At 44.3% G+C, this 10,535-nt stretch overlaps 4 non-coding genes across 4 annotated transcripts; 3 read left to right on the top strand and 1 right to left on the bottom strand.

Moving 5' to 3' along the window:
• Nucleotides 1-1,054: 1,054 nt before the first annotated feature.
• TRNAR-ACG (transfer RNA arginine (anticodon ACG)) lies at nt 1,055-1,127 on the bottom strand. Its single transcript has one exon. It is a non-coding gene; the product is annotated as a tRNA-Arg (tRNA).
• Nucleotides 1,128-1,491: 364 nt separating this feature from the next.
• Nucleotides 1,492-1,584, top strand: TRNAY-GUA (transfer RNA tyrosine (anticodon GUA)). Its single transcript has 2 exons — nt 1,492-1,528; nt 1,549-1,584. It is a non-coding gene; the product is annotated as a tRNA-Tyr (tRNA).
• Nucleotides 1,585-2,114: 530 nt separating this feature from the next.
• TRNAY-GUA (transfer RNA tyrosine (anticodon GUA)) lies at nt 2,115-2,203 on the top strand. The gene is given in 2 exon segments: nt 2,115-2,151; nt 2,168-2,203. It is a non-coding gene; the product is annotated as a tRNA-Tyr (tRNA).
• Nucleotides 2,204-2,324: 121 nt separating this feature from the next.
• TRNAA-AGC (transfer RNA alanine (anticodon AGC)) lies at nt 2,325-2,397 on the top strand. Its single transcript has one exon. It is a non-coding gene; the product is annotated as a tRNA-Ala (tRNA).
• Nucleotides 2,398-10,535: the final 8,138 nt, after the last annotated feature.

Raw genomic sequence — 10,535 nt, 5'->3', positions numbered from 1 at the left:
TAAAGCTCAGAAACTTGTAGAGCAAGGGTAGCACTGTGTTTCCACCTGCGTGCACTAGAGCAGAGAGAGGAGCAGAGAGGCACTGAGCAAGAAACCTTAAGGAAGTCTGGCTACATTCCTGAGGACACTCTTACATCATTATAATAAATGTCTCTCTAGCTTACACGAGCTCTTATGATTTTCTGTCACTGACAAGTAAGAAGGCCAGAAATCATGCAGGTCTTGGCCCTCTCAGAATCTGTTACTCCAGAAAGGTTGGCTGTCAGGGAAGAGGGTCCACCAGAGGCCAGGGTTTCTGCCAAAATGCAATGATGGCCAGGAATGTGACCTCTTGCAGACAATAAATGCCTTGCTTGCCACTACTGTAAGATAAAGAGAAGGAAGGAATAAGATGGAGGCTCTTTCCTCTTAGCCTAACTTATATGGTTCTGTCCATGAACTTGGGCAGAGGGGTGCAACACATCTCAACTTTCCCTGAAGGTCTATCTTTTTTTAACTCTCAGAAACGTTATATAACATTAAAGATATATCAGCGTGTCACATGCAAAAATGGCAAAATGTTCACTAAGAAACAAAAATAAAGCCCACCATTATTTTGTTCAAATAGTCAGTTTGCTCCCCTCTAAAATTTTAGCTTCTTCTGGCCATCTTTGTGCAGCCTTAAGGAAGCTGCTTTCCCACTTACTCTTTACAATTAATTATAAAATAGGAATCGGATCAAAAAGATAATTTTAAATAATCTTAATTTTCTTCCCTCTTTTTGCATTGTATTGTAGGAGGTGGGTGGGGTGACTTTCTCTAGTAATTTAGTGACTGTAATGTCCTAAAATGATTTTCAAGAGCCTACGAATCAAGCTGCGGTCGAACCAGCTCCGTCCGGGCTCCACGGGCGCCTTCCCAGCCCGGCTTTCGCGCGGGCGGCGTCGGGTCACCACACGGGGAGAGGTGCAGAAGGCTCGCTGGATCCGCACAGCAGAAACCTAAACTGTGGGCATTTGGGGACCCCAAGGGAAATAATCACATCTAGTTTTACAAACCCAAATGACAAAAAGACCGAGCCAGGCAGGAGTCGAACCTACAATCTTCTGATCCGTAGTCAGACGCGTTATCCATTGCGCCACTGGCCCCTCACAAGGTCCTTCCCCCAAGACCATTTTAATTAAAGCATTGTGAGGCCACCCCTGATAGTCACCTCAAGAGATAACAGAAGCTATGAAAGAAAAGTACAACAGGCAGGCGAGGGTGACGGGGAAGTAGCGGAGTCTTGGCACCGCGGGGGCCTGACACGCAGGCTTGGGGTCACTTCCCGAGTCAGTCAGGCTCCCGAGCTAGAGCCCGGCTGCGTTTCTGCGCACGCGTACAACACGCAGCTGCGAGCTCCGTCCCTCGGCTCCTGGGATTACGCATGCTCAGTGCACAGCCCGGCCAATGGGGAGCGCATTCTGGCAACTATGTGTTGCATCTCAGGGGACGCAGAAGCTGTTCCACGTCCCTTCGATAGCTCAGCTGGTAGAGCGGAGGACTGTAGCTACTTCCTCAGCGGGAGACATCCTTAGGTCGCTGGTTCGATTCCGGCTCGAAGGAGACAGGCACATTTTTGCCCAGCTTACGACGATTTATGGCCCTCTCCACAGTTTACGACGATTTATGGCCCTCTCCCCACGGTCTCCACTCCAATTACTCGTACCGACTACTTGGAAGGTCTCGAGCTGTCGCTCCGGTGTGGGCCTATGGCATCCCACGAGTGAAGTCTTTTGCGGTTCCCCGAAAGGGGACGCGCCCGGGCAGGTTCCCAGCGCAACTGTGTGTCTGCGCTCCGCCGGAACGCCGGCTTCTGCTAGTTCCTTAGCCGTCTGTGGCATTTCCTGGGCCCTCGAGTCACACAGGAGGGGGCGAACTCCCTGGGGCCAGCAGAGACCTTCTCCTCGGAGCTCTGGGCACCCACCGTCAGCGACCCCAGGGCTCGCTCCGGCCGCGCGAGGGCCGTGGGAAGAGGGCTCTTGTGCTTCAGAAACCAGGGAACCCGGAAAAGAACACAGTACAAGTCACACGAAGCCTAGTGAATGACACAGTGCTATGGGGATAAACCGGCTTCCGGGCTTCCCCAGCCGCTCCCTTCGATAGCTCAGCTGGTAGAGCGGAGGACTGTAGGCGCGTGCCCGCGGCCATCCTTAGGTCGCTGGTTCGATTCCGGCTCGAAGGAGAGGTGCGCTTGTTTTGTCACTTAGCCTTCAGCTACGAGACATGACCTAGAAAGTCCGTTTTCATGTCGCAATGCTCTGACCCTTCTCTAGGGGAACAGATAAGCAGCCATGCCCAGCGGTGGGGGATTAGCTCAAATGGTAGAGCGCTCGCTTAGCATGCGAGAGGTAGCGGGATCGATGCCCGCATCCTCCAGTTTTCTTCCTTGTCCAGTGTGGTTTTTCTTTCGATTCTCTCAGCCCGGACCAACGCTAAACGTCAGGACGCCAGGCGTGTTAAGAGCAGGGCAAGCTCCAGGTTACCGCTCTGCAAGATCTCCCGCACATGGGATGTTGGGTTCTAGCCGTTTATCATCCTGATTTTAAAGTTTTAGACCCATTTACTCTGGGAAATTCACTAAATTGGTTATTTTTATTTCACAAATGGCCGTCACGTTTATTGTCCCTAAGACTCCTTTATGATTCGTGACTGATGCCTGCACTTCCAAGGGACCTGTCTGAGGTGTAGCTGCCCATAGTTCAGGGGGGGAGTCACAGACGGAAAATATAGCGAGAAACAGAGAAATTGGAAACGGACGCTGATTATTTTAAACGTTTGCTAAGCCGAGGAAGCGAGACTGTTGGGTGGCGTCGCAACTGCGCACGGCGAGGCGCCCGGCCCGGGGCAGGTCCCAGGCGGACGCGGTGAGGGAGAGGTGAAGAAATGGGGAAAGGCCCGGACGCAGCGCTTGCTGCGGGCCGAGGGTCTAGTGCCCTTGTGCTCCTGGGAGGCAGCTGTGGAGAGTTCACTAGAGGCCAGCTCTGGGAGGGAATGATTTGGGAGGGAAAAAAAGTGTTGTTCCATCTAGGGCAGCCCTTGAGCACAATTGTGTTAAAAAAAAAAAAAAAAAAGACAAGACAAAACCAAACAAACAAAACAAACACACATACACACACTCTGAGAAAGATTCAGAGATTAAACAGAACACACACAAAAGACTTTTCTGGAAATAAATTCGGCCTACCCTAATTTTCTAGAATACAGCCACAAAAAAAAAAGCTATTGAAGTCATCCTGTAGTTCTCACCAGACGAAGCACAAATCTTCCAAAGGCAGAAACACTGTATTATCCTTTTTGAGGATTGCAACAAATAAATCATATTTCTTTATCTCTTGTTCATTTTAAGGTCCTAGGCAACCTGTACACTTTTGTTACCAACGTGTACAACCTGCTGTGGTTTATTGCTATATCTTTCATTTTCTAGGGTGATCTCCATTTTTACTTCGTTTGATTTTTTCCAATAGTCTTTTAATTGAATGTATGGTGAGTCACTGAAAATATAACATCATGATGTTCATAAAAAGAAAATTTTAAAGTAAGAGAAAGAATTCTCTAATCAGATGATATGTCCCAATTACTAGTTTGGGATTATGGGTGTGACCAAAAGAACAAAAAATGAATAATAAGTCAAAGGACTAGGAAGAAATGCACCCCAAACCAGGGGGAAGGACACATGTTTGGGGCAGGTGGCCTGGGCCAGAACTGAAACAACATCTCAGGGTCAGCTACCCAGGCAGGGAAGGAGTTCACATAAAAAGTTCAAAGGTCTAAATCAGGAGGCAGTATTGTACAGTGGCTAGTCAGGAGGGCTGGGAAACCTGGTGGCTTTTCTTGGCTTTGCCACTTCCTAGCTGCATGACCTTGGACAGGTCACTTGACATCTTGGGGCTTCAGTTTCTTCATTTGTAAATATAGGGATAATAATAATGGTACCTACTTTTAATTAAGATATAACACATAAAGCCCTTAGTACAGTGCCTGGCACATAGTAAACATACAGTAAAGGTTAGCTGTCATCAACGTGGAAGGAAGGAAAGAAAAGAAGAGAGGGAGGGACATAAAGTGTCATTTTCTGGGCAAACTGCAGAGATTGAGGCAGCACATTTCAGCACCTACAGGCCTGGTAAGCATACCACTCATCGAGTGAAGGTCTGGGAGAATTATTCTGAGGGTTTGCATGTGTGTTTATATAGATACATATGGAGGTGCAGGGAAGAGGTGCTTGGATCTACTCTATAAGAAAAGTAGAAAGAACAATCCTAAAAATACAAAATGGTGGCTAAATACATTGTGGTATGACCATACAATGGAATATATACAGCTTTTGAAATTATTTTTATTAAGAACTTACATTGACATGGGAAGCGTTAATAATCAAGTGCTAAGCAAACAAAGTAGGTATAGAGCAATATAAACAATAACAATGTAAACAAGCATAAATTATCTATAGAAAAGACTGGGAAAATGCATTCAAATGTTAACAGTACCGACCTTTGGATAGTAGGATTACTGTGATTTTTTTTTTTTTTTTTTTAAGACAGAGTCTCACTTTATTGCCCCCACTAGAGTGCCATGGTGTCAACCTAGCTCACAACAACCTCAGACTTCTGGGCTCAAGTGATCTTCCTGCCTCAGCCTCCTGAGTGGCTGGGACTACAGGTATGTGCCACCATGCCCAGATAATTTTTTCTATATATTTTTAGTTGTCCAGCTGATTTCTTTCTATTTTTAGTAGTCTTGATCTTGCTCAGGCTGGTCTTGAACTCCTGAGCTCCAACGACACACCCGCCTCGGCCTCCCAGAGTGCTAGGATTACAAGCGTGAGCCACTGTGCCTGGCCCACTGTGATTTTTTTTCTTCCTTAAAATTCTAAACTATTTTCTAGGTTTTCTGAAGTAAGAAATTGTTATTTTTTAATTGGAAATATAGGTGACTTTTAAAAATTAACAGCTAACATTTATTTAACACATCCTATAAGCCCAGCACAGTTCTAGGTATTTTACATGTCTTAACTCATTTATTTCTGTCATAAAGAAAACATGAGGCCCAGATGGCTTCAGTGGTCCAAATCTGGCCTAGACTCTGGAATGTTAATTCCTCCCCACCTAGCATTCCTGGCCTGTCTGGAATGAGAGAGGGCTCTGTCCAGTGGAACATTGTCTGTCATGGGTTAATCACGGGTGCAGGGCACCAGGGCCTTCACTACCCAGTGAGTGCCGGATCAGAGCATTTTACCAAACATTTAAGGAAGAAAAAAAATACCAATTATACACCAACTCCTCAAAAATGTTGAAGAAGAGGGAGTACTTCCCAACGTTTTATATAGTCAATATAATCCTGATACCAAAACCTGGCAGAGACATTAAAGGAAAAGAAAACTACAGACCAATATGGATCATGAACATAGATGCAAACATTATCAACAAAATTTTAACCAATTAAATTCAACAATATATAAAAAGAAAAATACCTCATGACCAAGTGGCATTTATCCCAGGAATACAAAACTGATTCGACATCCAAAAATCAATGTAATTCATAACATCAAACAGACTAAGATGAAAAATCTTATAATCATTCCAGTAGTTGCAGAAAAAGAACTTGACCAAATTCAACACCCATTCCTGATTTTAAAAAACTATCAGCCGTTTGGAAGGGAGAGAAACTTCTTCGACCTGATAAAGGGCATCAACAAAAACCAGATAGCTTACATTGTACTTAATAGTAAAAGACTAAATTCTTCCCTCCTAAGATCAGAAACAAGGCACTGATGTCCATTCTGGGTTTTCGGCTATCGCAAGTGCAATAAGGCAAGAAAAATGAAGTAAAAGTCCTCCAGATTGGAAAGGAAGAAGTAAAACTGTCTCCATTCACACCTATCTCATTTTAAAAAAATATAGATTACATGTTGAAATGATAATATTTTTGATGTTTTGAGGTTAAACAAAATATATTAATAAAATTTATTTGTTTCTTTTTAGATTTTTAAATGTGGCTCCTAGGACATTTAAAATCATATCTATGGCTCCTATTTGTCACATCTTGTTTCTTTGGACACAGCCTGGTGCTTGGAACACCAGCTCACCAGGTCAGAGAGACAGACAGGGGCCAGACCCTCTCAGGCCTTACAGACCACAGTGAGGATTCATTGTCTTTATCCTAAGGGCAATGTGACCATTAATGGGCTTTAAATAAGGAGTGATGTGTGAGAAGAGTGGATTCAGAGAAATCAACTGGGAGGCTGGGATGGAGGGAGGTGGGGCATGGTGTGTTTTGGGAGGATAGAGCCAAGGTGAGGAGTTCAGACATGGGCCGTTGGGAAGACCTGGGGCTAAAGTATTTGCTACTTGTTGGGACTATCACTACTTATTTCTGGCACGTAAATTATGCCAAGAAATGTTCAGAGAAAAGTAAAATATGTTAGTTTTCTAACATTTCTTCAGAGATCTTTATGATGAAGTAAAATCTATAAACAACAGATTTGAAGGAGGAGTAATTATCAAGATGGAAAAGAGCTTTCAACCAGAAGTTTGCAAACTGTCTAATGACAGAAATGCCATAGTGTTAGCTTCTGTGAAGTGCTTTTCAACTTAGTTCATTTCTTTTTGATTTTGGATTTTGTAAAATGTTTCTTTTCTTTAAAGATTTTAAAATCACATATCCTAGCTGCCTATTGCCAGACAGACAGCTAAATTGAAAAGACTGACAATGTAGACAGAAGGAAAATGTTAAATATTTTGTAGATGTCATGAGTCAAGTCCTTAGCATAAGGAGATGTCAAGAATTCCTTTACTGGAAAGAGAGTTATGGACTGTATTTTTTGGAGTAACTTTCAAAGGTACTATATAGAGGCAAATTCCTAAGCCAAGTGCTTTTTTTTGGACCACACCCTGAGCTCTAGGATAGCAAAGGTAATAACACAATACCCCCATATTATCTCCTGGGGTCAGATGGATCATATCTGGCAAGACTGATAAATAGAGCCTGGTGCCTGGAACACCAGCTCATTTAAATCCCAAATGAAGTGCAGCCTTCTCTCCACTGGCCATGTATGGTGTTCTCACTAAAAAACGGATGGATGGGTGGATAGACGGATGGATATTGCAGGGAAGAATTAACAATATCATTGTCTTAGTTTAAGAGGACCTGGCCTGCACAAGATTAGGTGTTGGCCTTTGTTCTGGAATGGGATTAAAATAATTTTCAGATTTAACCAGTGCTGGAGTTGACCTGAAAGTCTTGATCCACTCATTCCCTCATTTTCCAGCCTAACTAAACCTCCTTCTTCAGCAGTCCCCAACTCTCTGCCTCCACATGCACATCAGCTGCTGTTCTTTCTCTGTTTTAATTATTTAGGCAGCCACCAACTTTCTTACTTCCACTGGGCATAAGGAAGCAAGATTTCTCCTTTTTCCCTACCTTAGAGGTAGAGCCAGAAGCAAAATCAGTCTTCCAGTTCCTCCTGTTTTCTTTCACCAGAGCTGTACTCTATCTGCCCTCTGCTTTGCTTTAAGCCCTGTTTTTTATTTGCCTTTAGCTCCACCTTCCATTTGACTGTAAGTCCTTTATTTTGTTTGATGAACAAATAGCTCCTTAAGCTAAGCCTGGATTATTTTCAATTACCTGGACTTGTTATTATCTGTGCTAAAGAGACAAAAAGAACAAGAGTAAATGAAATGCCAAGGATGTTGTAGAATCCTCAGGAAAGGGAGCACTCCTAACACTGACTCCCTGGGACTTTACTAATGCCTCCTATTCCCGGAATGCTCCGACAAGAGTTGGGGTTGCTCTTGTAACCATTCTGGGGCCAGTGGGGATTCACATCAGCCAACCAGTGAGTACAAAGTCCACCGAAAGAGGTGACCCAGTTCCTGCTGGAGAATCCTTCATATACATTATAATTTTCCCCAAAGATTTTTTTGTATCTCAGGTCCTAGGGCTGATTGTCCAATGTGGTAACCGCTACCCACACATGGCCATTTCCATTTAAATTTAAATTAAATAAAGTTTAAAATCTAATTCCAGAATTACACTATACACATTCCAGGTACTCGATAGCCATAGTGGCCAAAGGTTGAACACCACAGAGATAGAACATATCCATCATTGGAGAAAATGCTAATGGACAGTGCCCTTCTATGAGTATGGTGGAGGTTAGTAGGTAAAGTCATAGGCTCTGTTGTCAAAACATATGTCTCTTTTTTTTTTTTTTTTTGCCCTGGCTAGAGTGCTGTGGCATTAACCTAGCTCACAGCAACCTCAAACTCCTGGGCTCAAGCAATCCTTCTGCCTCAGCCTCCTGAGTAGCCGTGACTACAGGCATGAACCACCATGCCTGGCTAATTTTTTCTATATATTTTTAGTTGGCAAATTAATTTCTTTCTATTTTTAGTAGAGATGGGGGTCTCATTCTTGCTCAGGCTGGTTTTGAACTCCTGACCATGAGCCATCCTCCTGCCTTGGCCTCCCAGAGTGTCTTTGATTTGTGTCACAGAACTTGGCACAGCCACAGTTGGCACAATGGAGATAATAATACCGAATACAGGGAGCTATTATGTGAAATGACAGGTACTAAGTATATATTTATTAAATTGGTTGTGGTGGTATAATAGTAAAAGTAATTTTAGCATACCCCTTTCTCCTTCTCTGAGATGAAAAACTCACTGAGGTCTTATTGTATAATAAAGAATTTGGCTGTCCTTTGTCCCAGGTTCCTGGGGAGGGAGCCTCTAAATCCTCAGAATTTCCTGAGTATTAGGTGTGCCTTTGTTATTCATTGTGGGCCTTGATAGTTTATGCTAATGAGATGACTCGGGATAGGAGTCAGAAAGACCAACCCTGTGATGAGAAAGCTTGGGCACTGAGCTGAGTGGCATCAGCCTGACCTCAGGGGAGGCAAGGAGGACTGAAGATACAGCTCCAATACGTGGCTAATGATTTAATCAATTGTGCCTATGTAATGAAACCCTGATAAAAACTCTGGACACAGAAACTCGGTGAGCTTCCCTGGATAACAGCACTTTTCTGTGTGCATTGCCATGCTTCGATGTGCCAGAAAGGTGAGGAATCCTGATCCCACTGGGAGAGGACATGGAAGTTCACATTTGGGACACCTGCCCCCAACCTATCCCTGTGCAATCCTTCTTTAGCCTGGGCCTAATTTGTATTCTTTTGTGCTCTAACAAAGCTATAATTATAAATATGCTTTCCTGAGTTCTGTGGCTCCTTCTAGCAAATTATCAAACAGAGGGGGTAGTGGGAACCCCCAAATTTGTAACCAGTTGGTCAGATGTGCAGACCTGGGAACCCCTGAGTTTGCTGCTGGTGTCTGCAGCGAGGACAGCCCCATGGAGGACTGTGCCCCTAACTCGTGAAGTCTGGCCTAACTCCAGGCTGCTGGTGTCAGAACTGCATTGCAGGCCTACATTTCATTCCCCTGCCCTGGGCCCTGAAGCCTGGTTCCATTTGGCCTGGCAGCTAGAGGTTTAAAAGAGGTCAAAAGCCCTCTCTTTTTGTTGTCACCCCTTAGTGCCAAATCCACTGTTGGGTGCATACTCAGTTTCCAAGGGACCCACCTCATTTCCCCAGACTTATCTGGGAAATATTGGGAAGCTACTGGAGGAAGAGAGTGGTGCTGATTTCGCTTCAGTTTCTCAATGTGTCTAAACATACTCTTTTTCCAGGCTGGTGGGACTCAGAAATGTGGGACAACTAGGGCTTCCAACCAAGGCAGCTCCCTGTGTAATCACTCCCAGTATTGTCCAGCCCCTGTCCTCTGTGTGTGGTGAGGTCAGGGATGGGAGAAGGGGTTAGGAGACTAAAGTGTGTTAAGTTTAGCCCCAATCTGCCTCCTTACATATTTTAAGTTTGGCCTAAAGGTTTCTATGTACATAATGAACTGTCACCTAACTGGAGGTGTATATAGTCTGTAACCTACTCTTGTAACAAATGACCCAGTCTCAGCCAATAACAGGTGGCCACCTGTTCAAATACAGTCAATGTCCAGCTTCAAATACAGCCAATCCAGCTTCTGGACCTCACCTCCCTTTTCTACATGTCACTTTCCTTTTTCTGTCCATAAATGTTATCCGGCCATGAGGCAGCCCTGGACTCACTCTGAATCACTTCTGGTTCGGAGGGCTGTCCAGGTTGCTCAATTAAACTCTGTTAAATTTAATTTGTCTAAAGTTTTTCTTTTAACAGCTGGTTTTCATGTCCCCATGGAGACTCAAGTCCACACCAAATTCCAGAGCCTTGAGGATGACTTAGATTTCTGATTCGATTCCAGAATTTTCCCTACCTCCTGTAAATGATTTGGGAGTAGACTAAAATCTAGTTCCTCCCTAGAGCACAGCACTCTGCCTGTGTCCCTCTCCCAACTGCCACCCCCACCCCATAGACCGTGGGTCCCTGAGAGCAGTGGTAGCAAGGAGTGGAGAAAAGAGCATGAAGAGGGAAGGTGGGTGCTGTTCATTAGCTTGGCTCTTATTCCTGTGGGATCCATGCTAGTTTCC

This window comes from Microcebus murinus, chromosome 7, assembly GCF_040939455.1.
Source record: "Microcebus murinus isolate Inina chromosome 7, M.murinus_Inina_mat1.0, whole genome shotgun sequence".
In the NCBI taxonomy this organism is placed as follows: Eukaryota; Metazoa; Chordata; class Mammalia; order Primates; family Cheirogaleidae; genus Microcebus; species Microcebus murinus.
The sequence above is the reverse complement of the archived record's forward strand: the minus strand, read 5'-3'. Positions and strand labels throughout refer to the sequence as shown.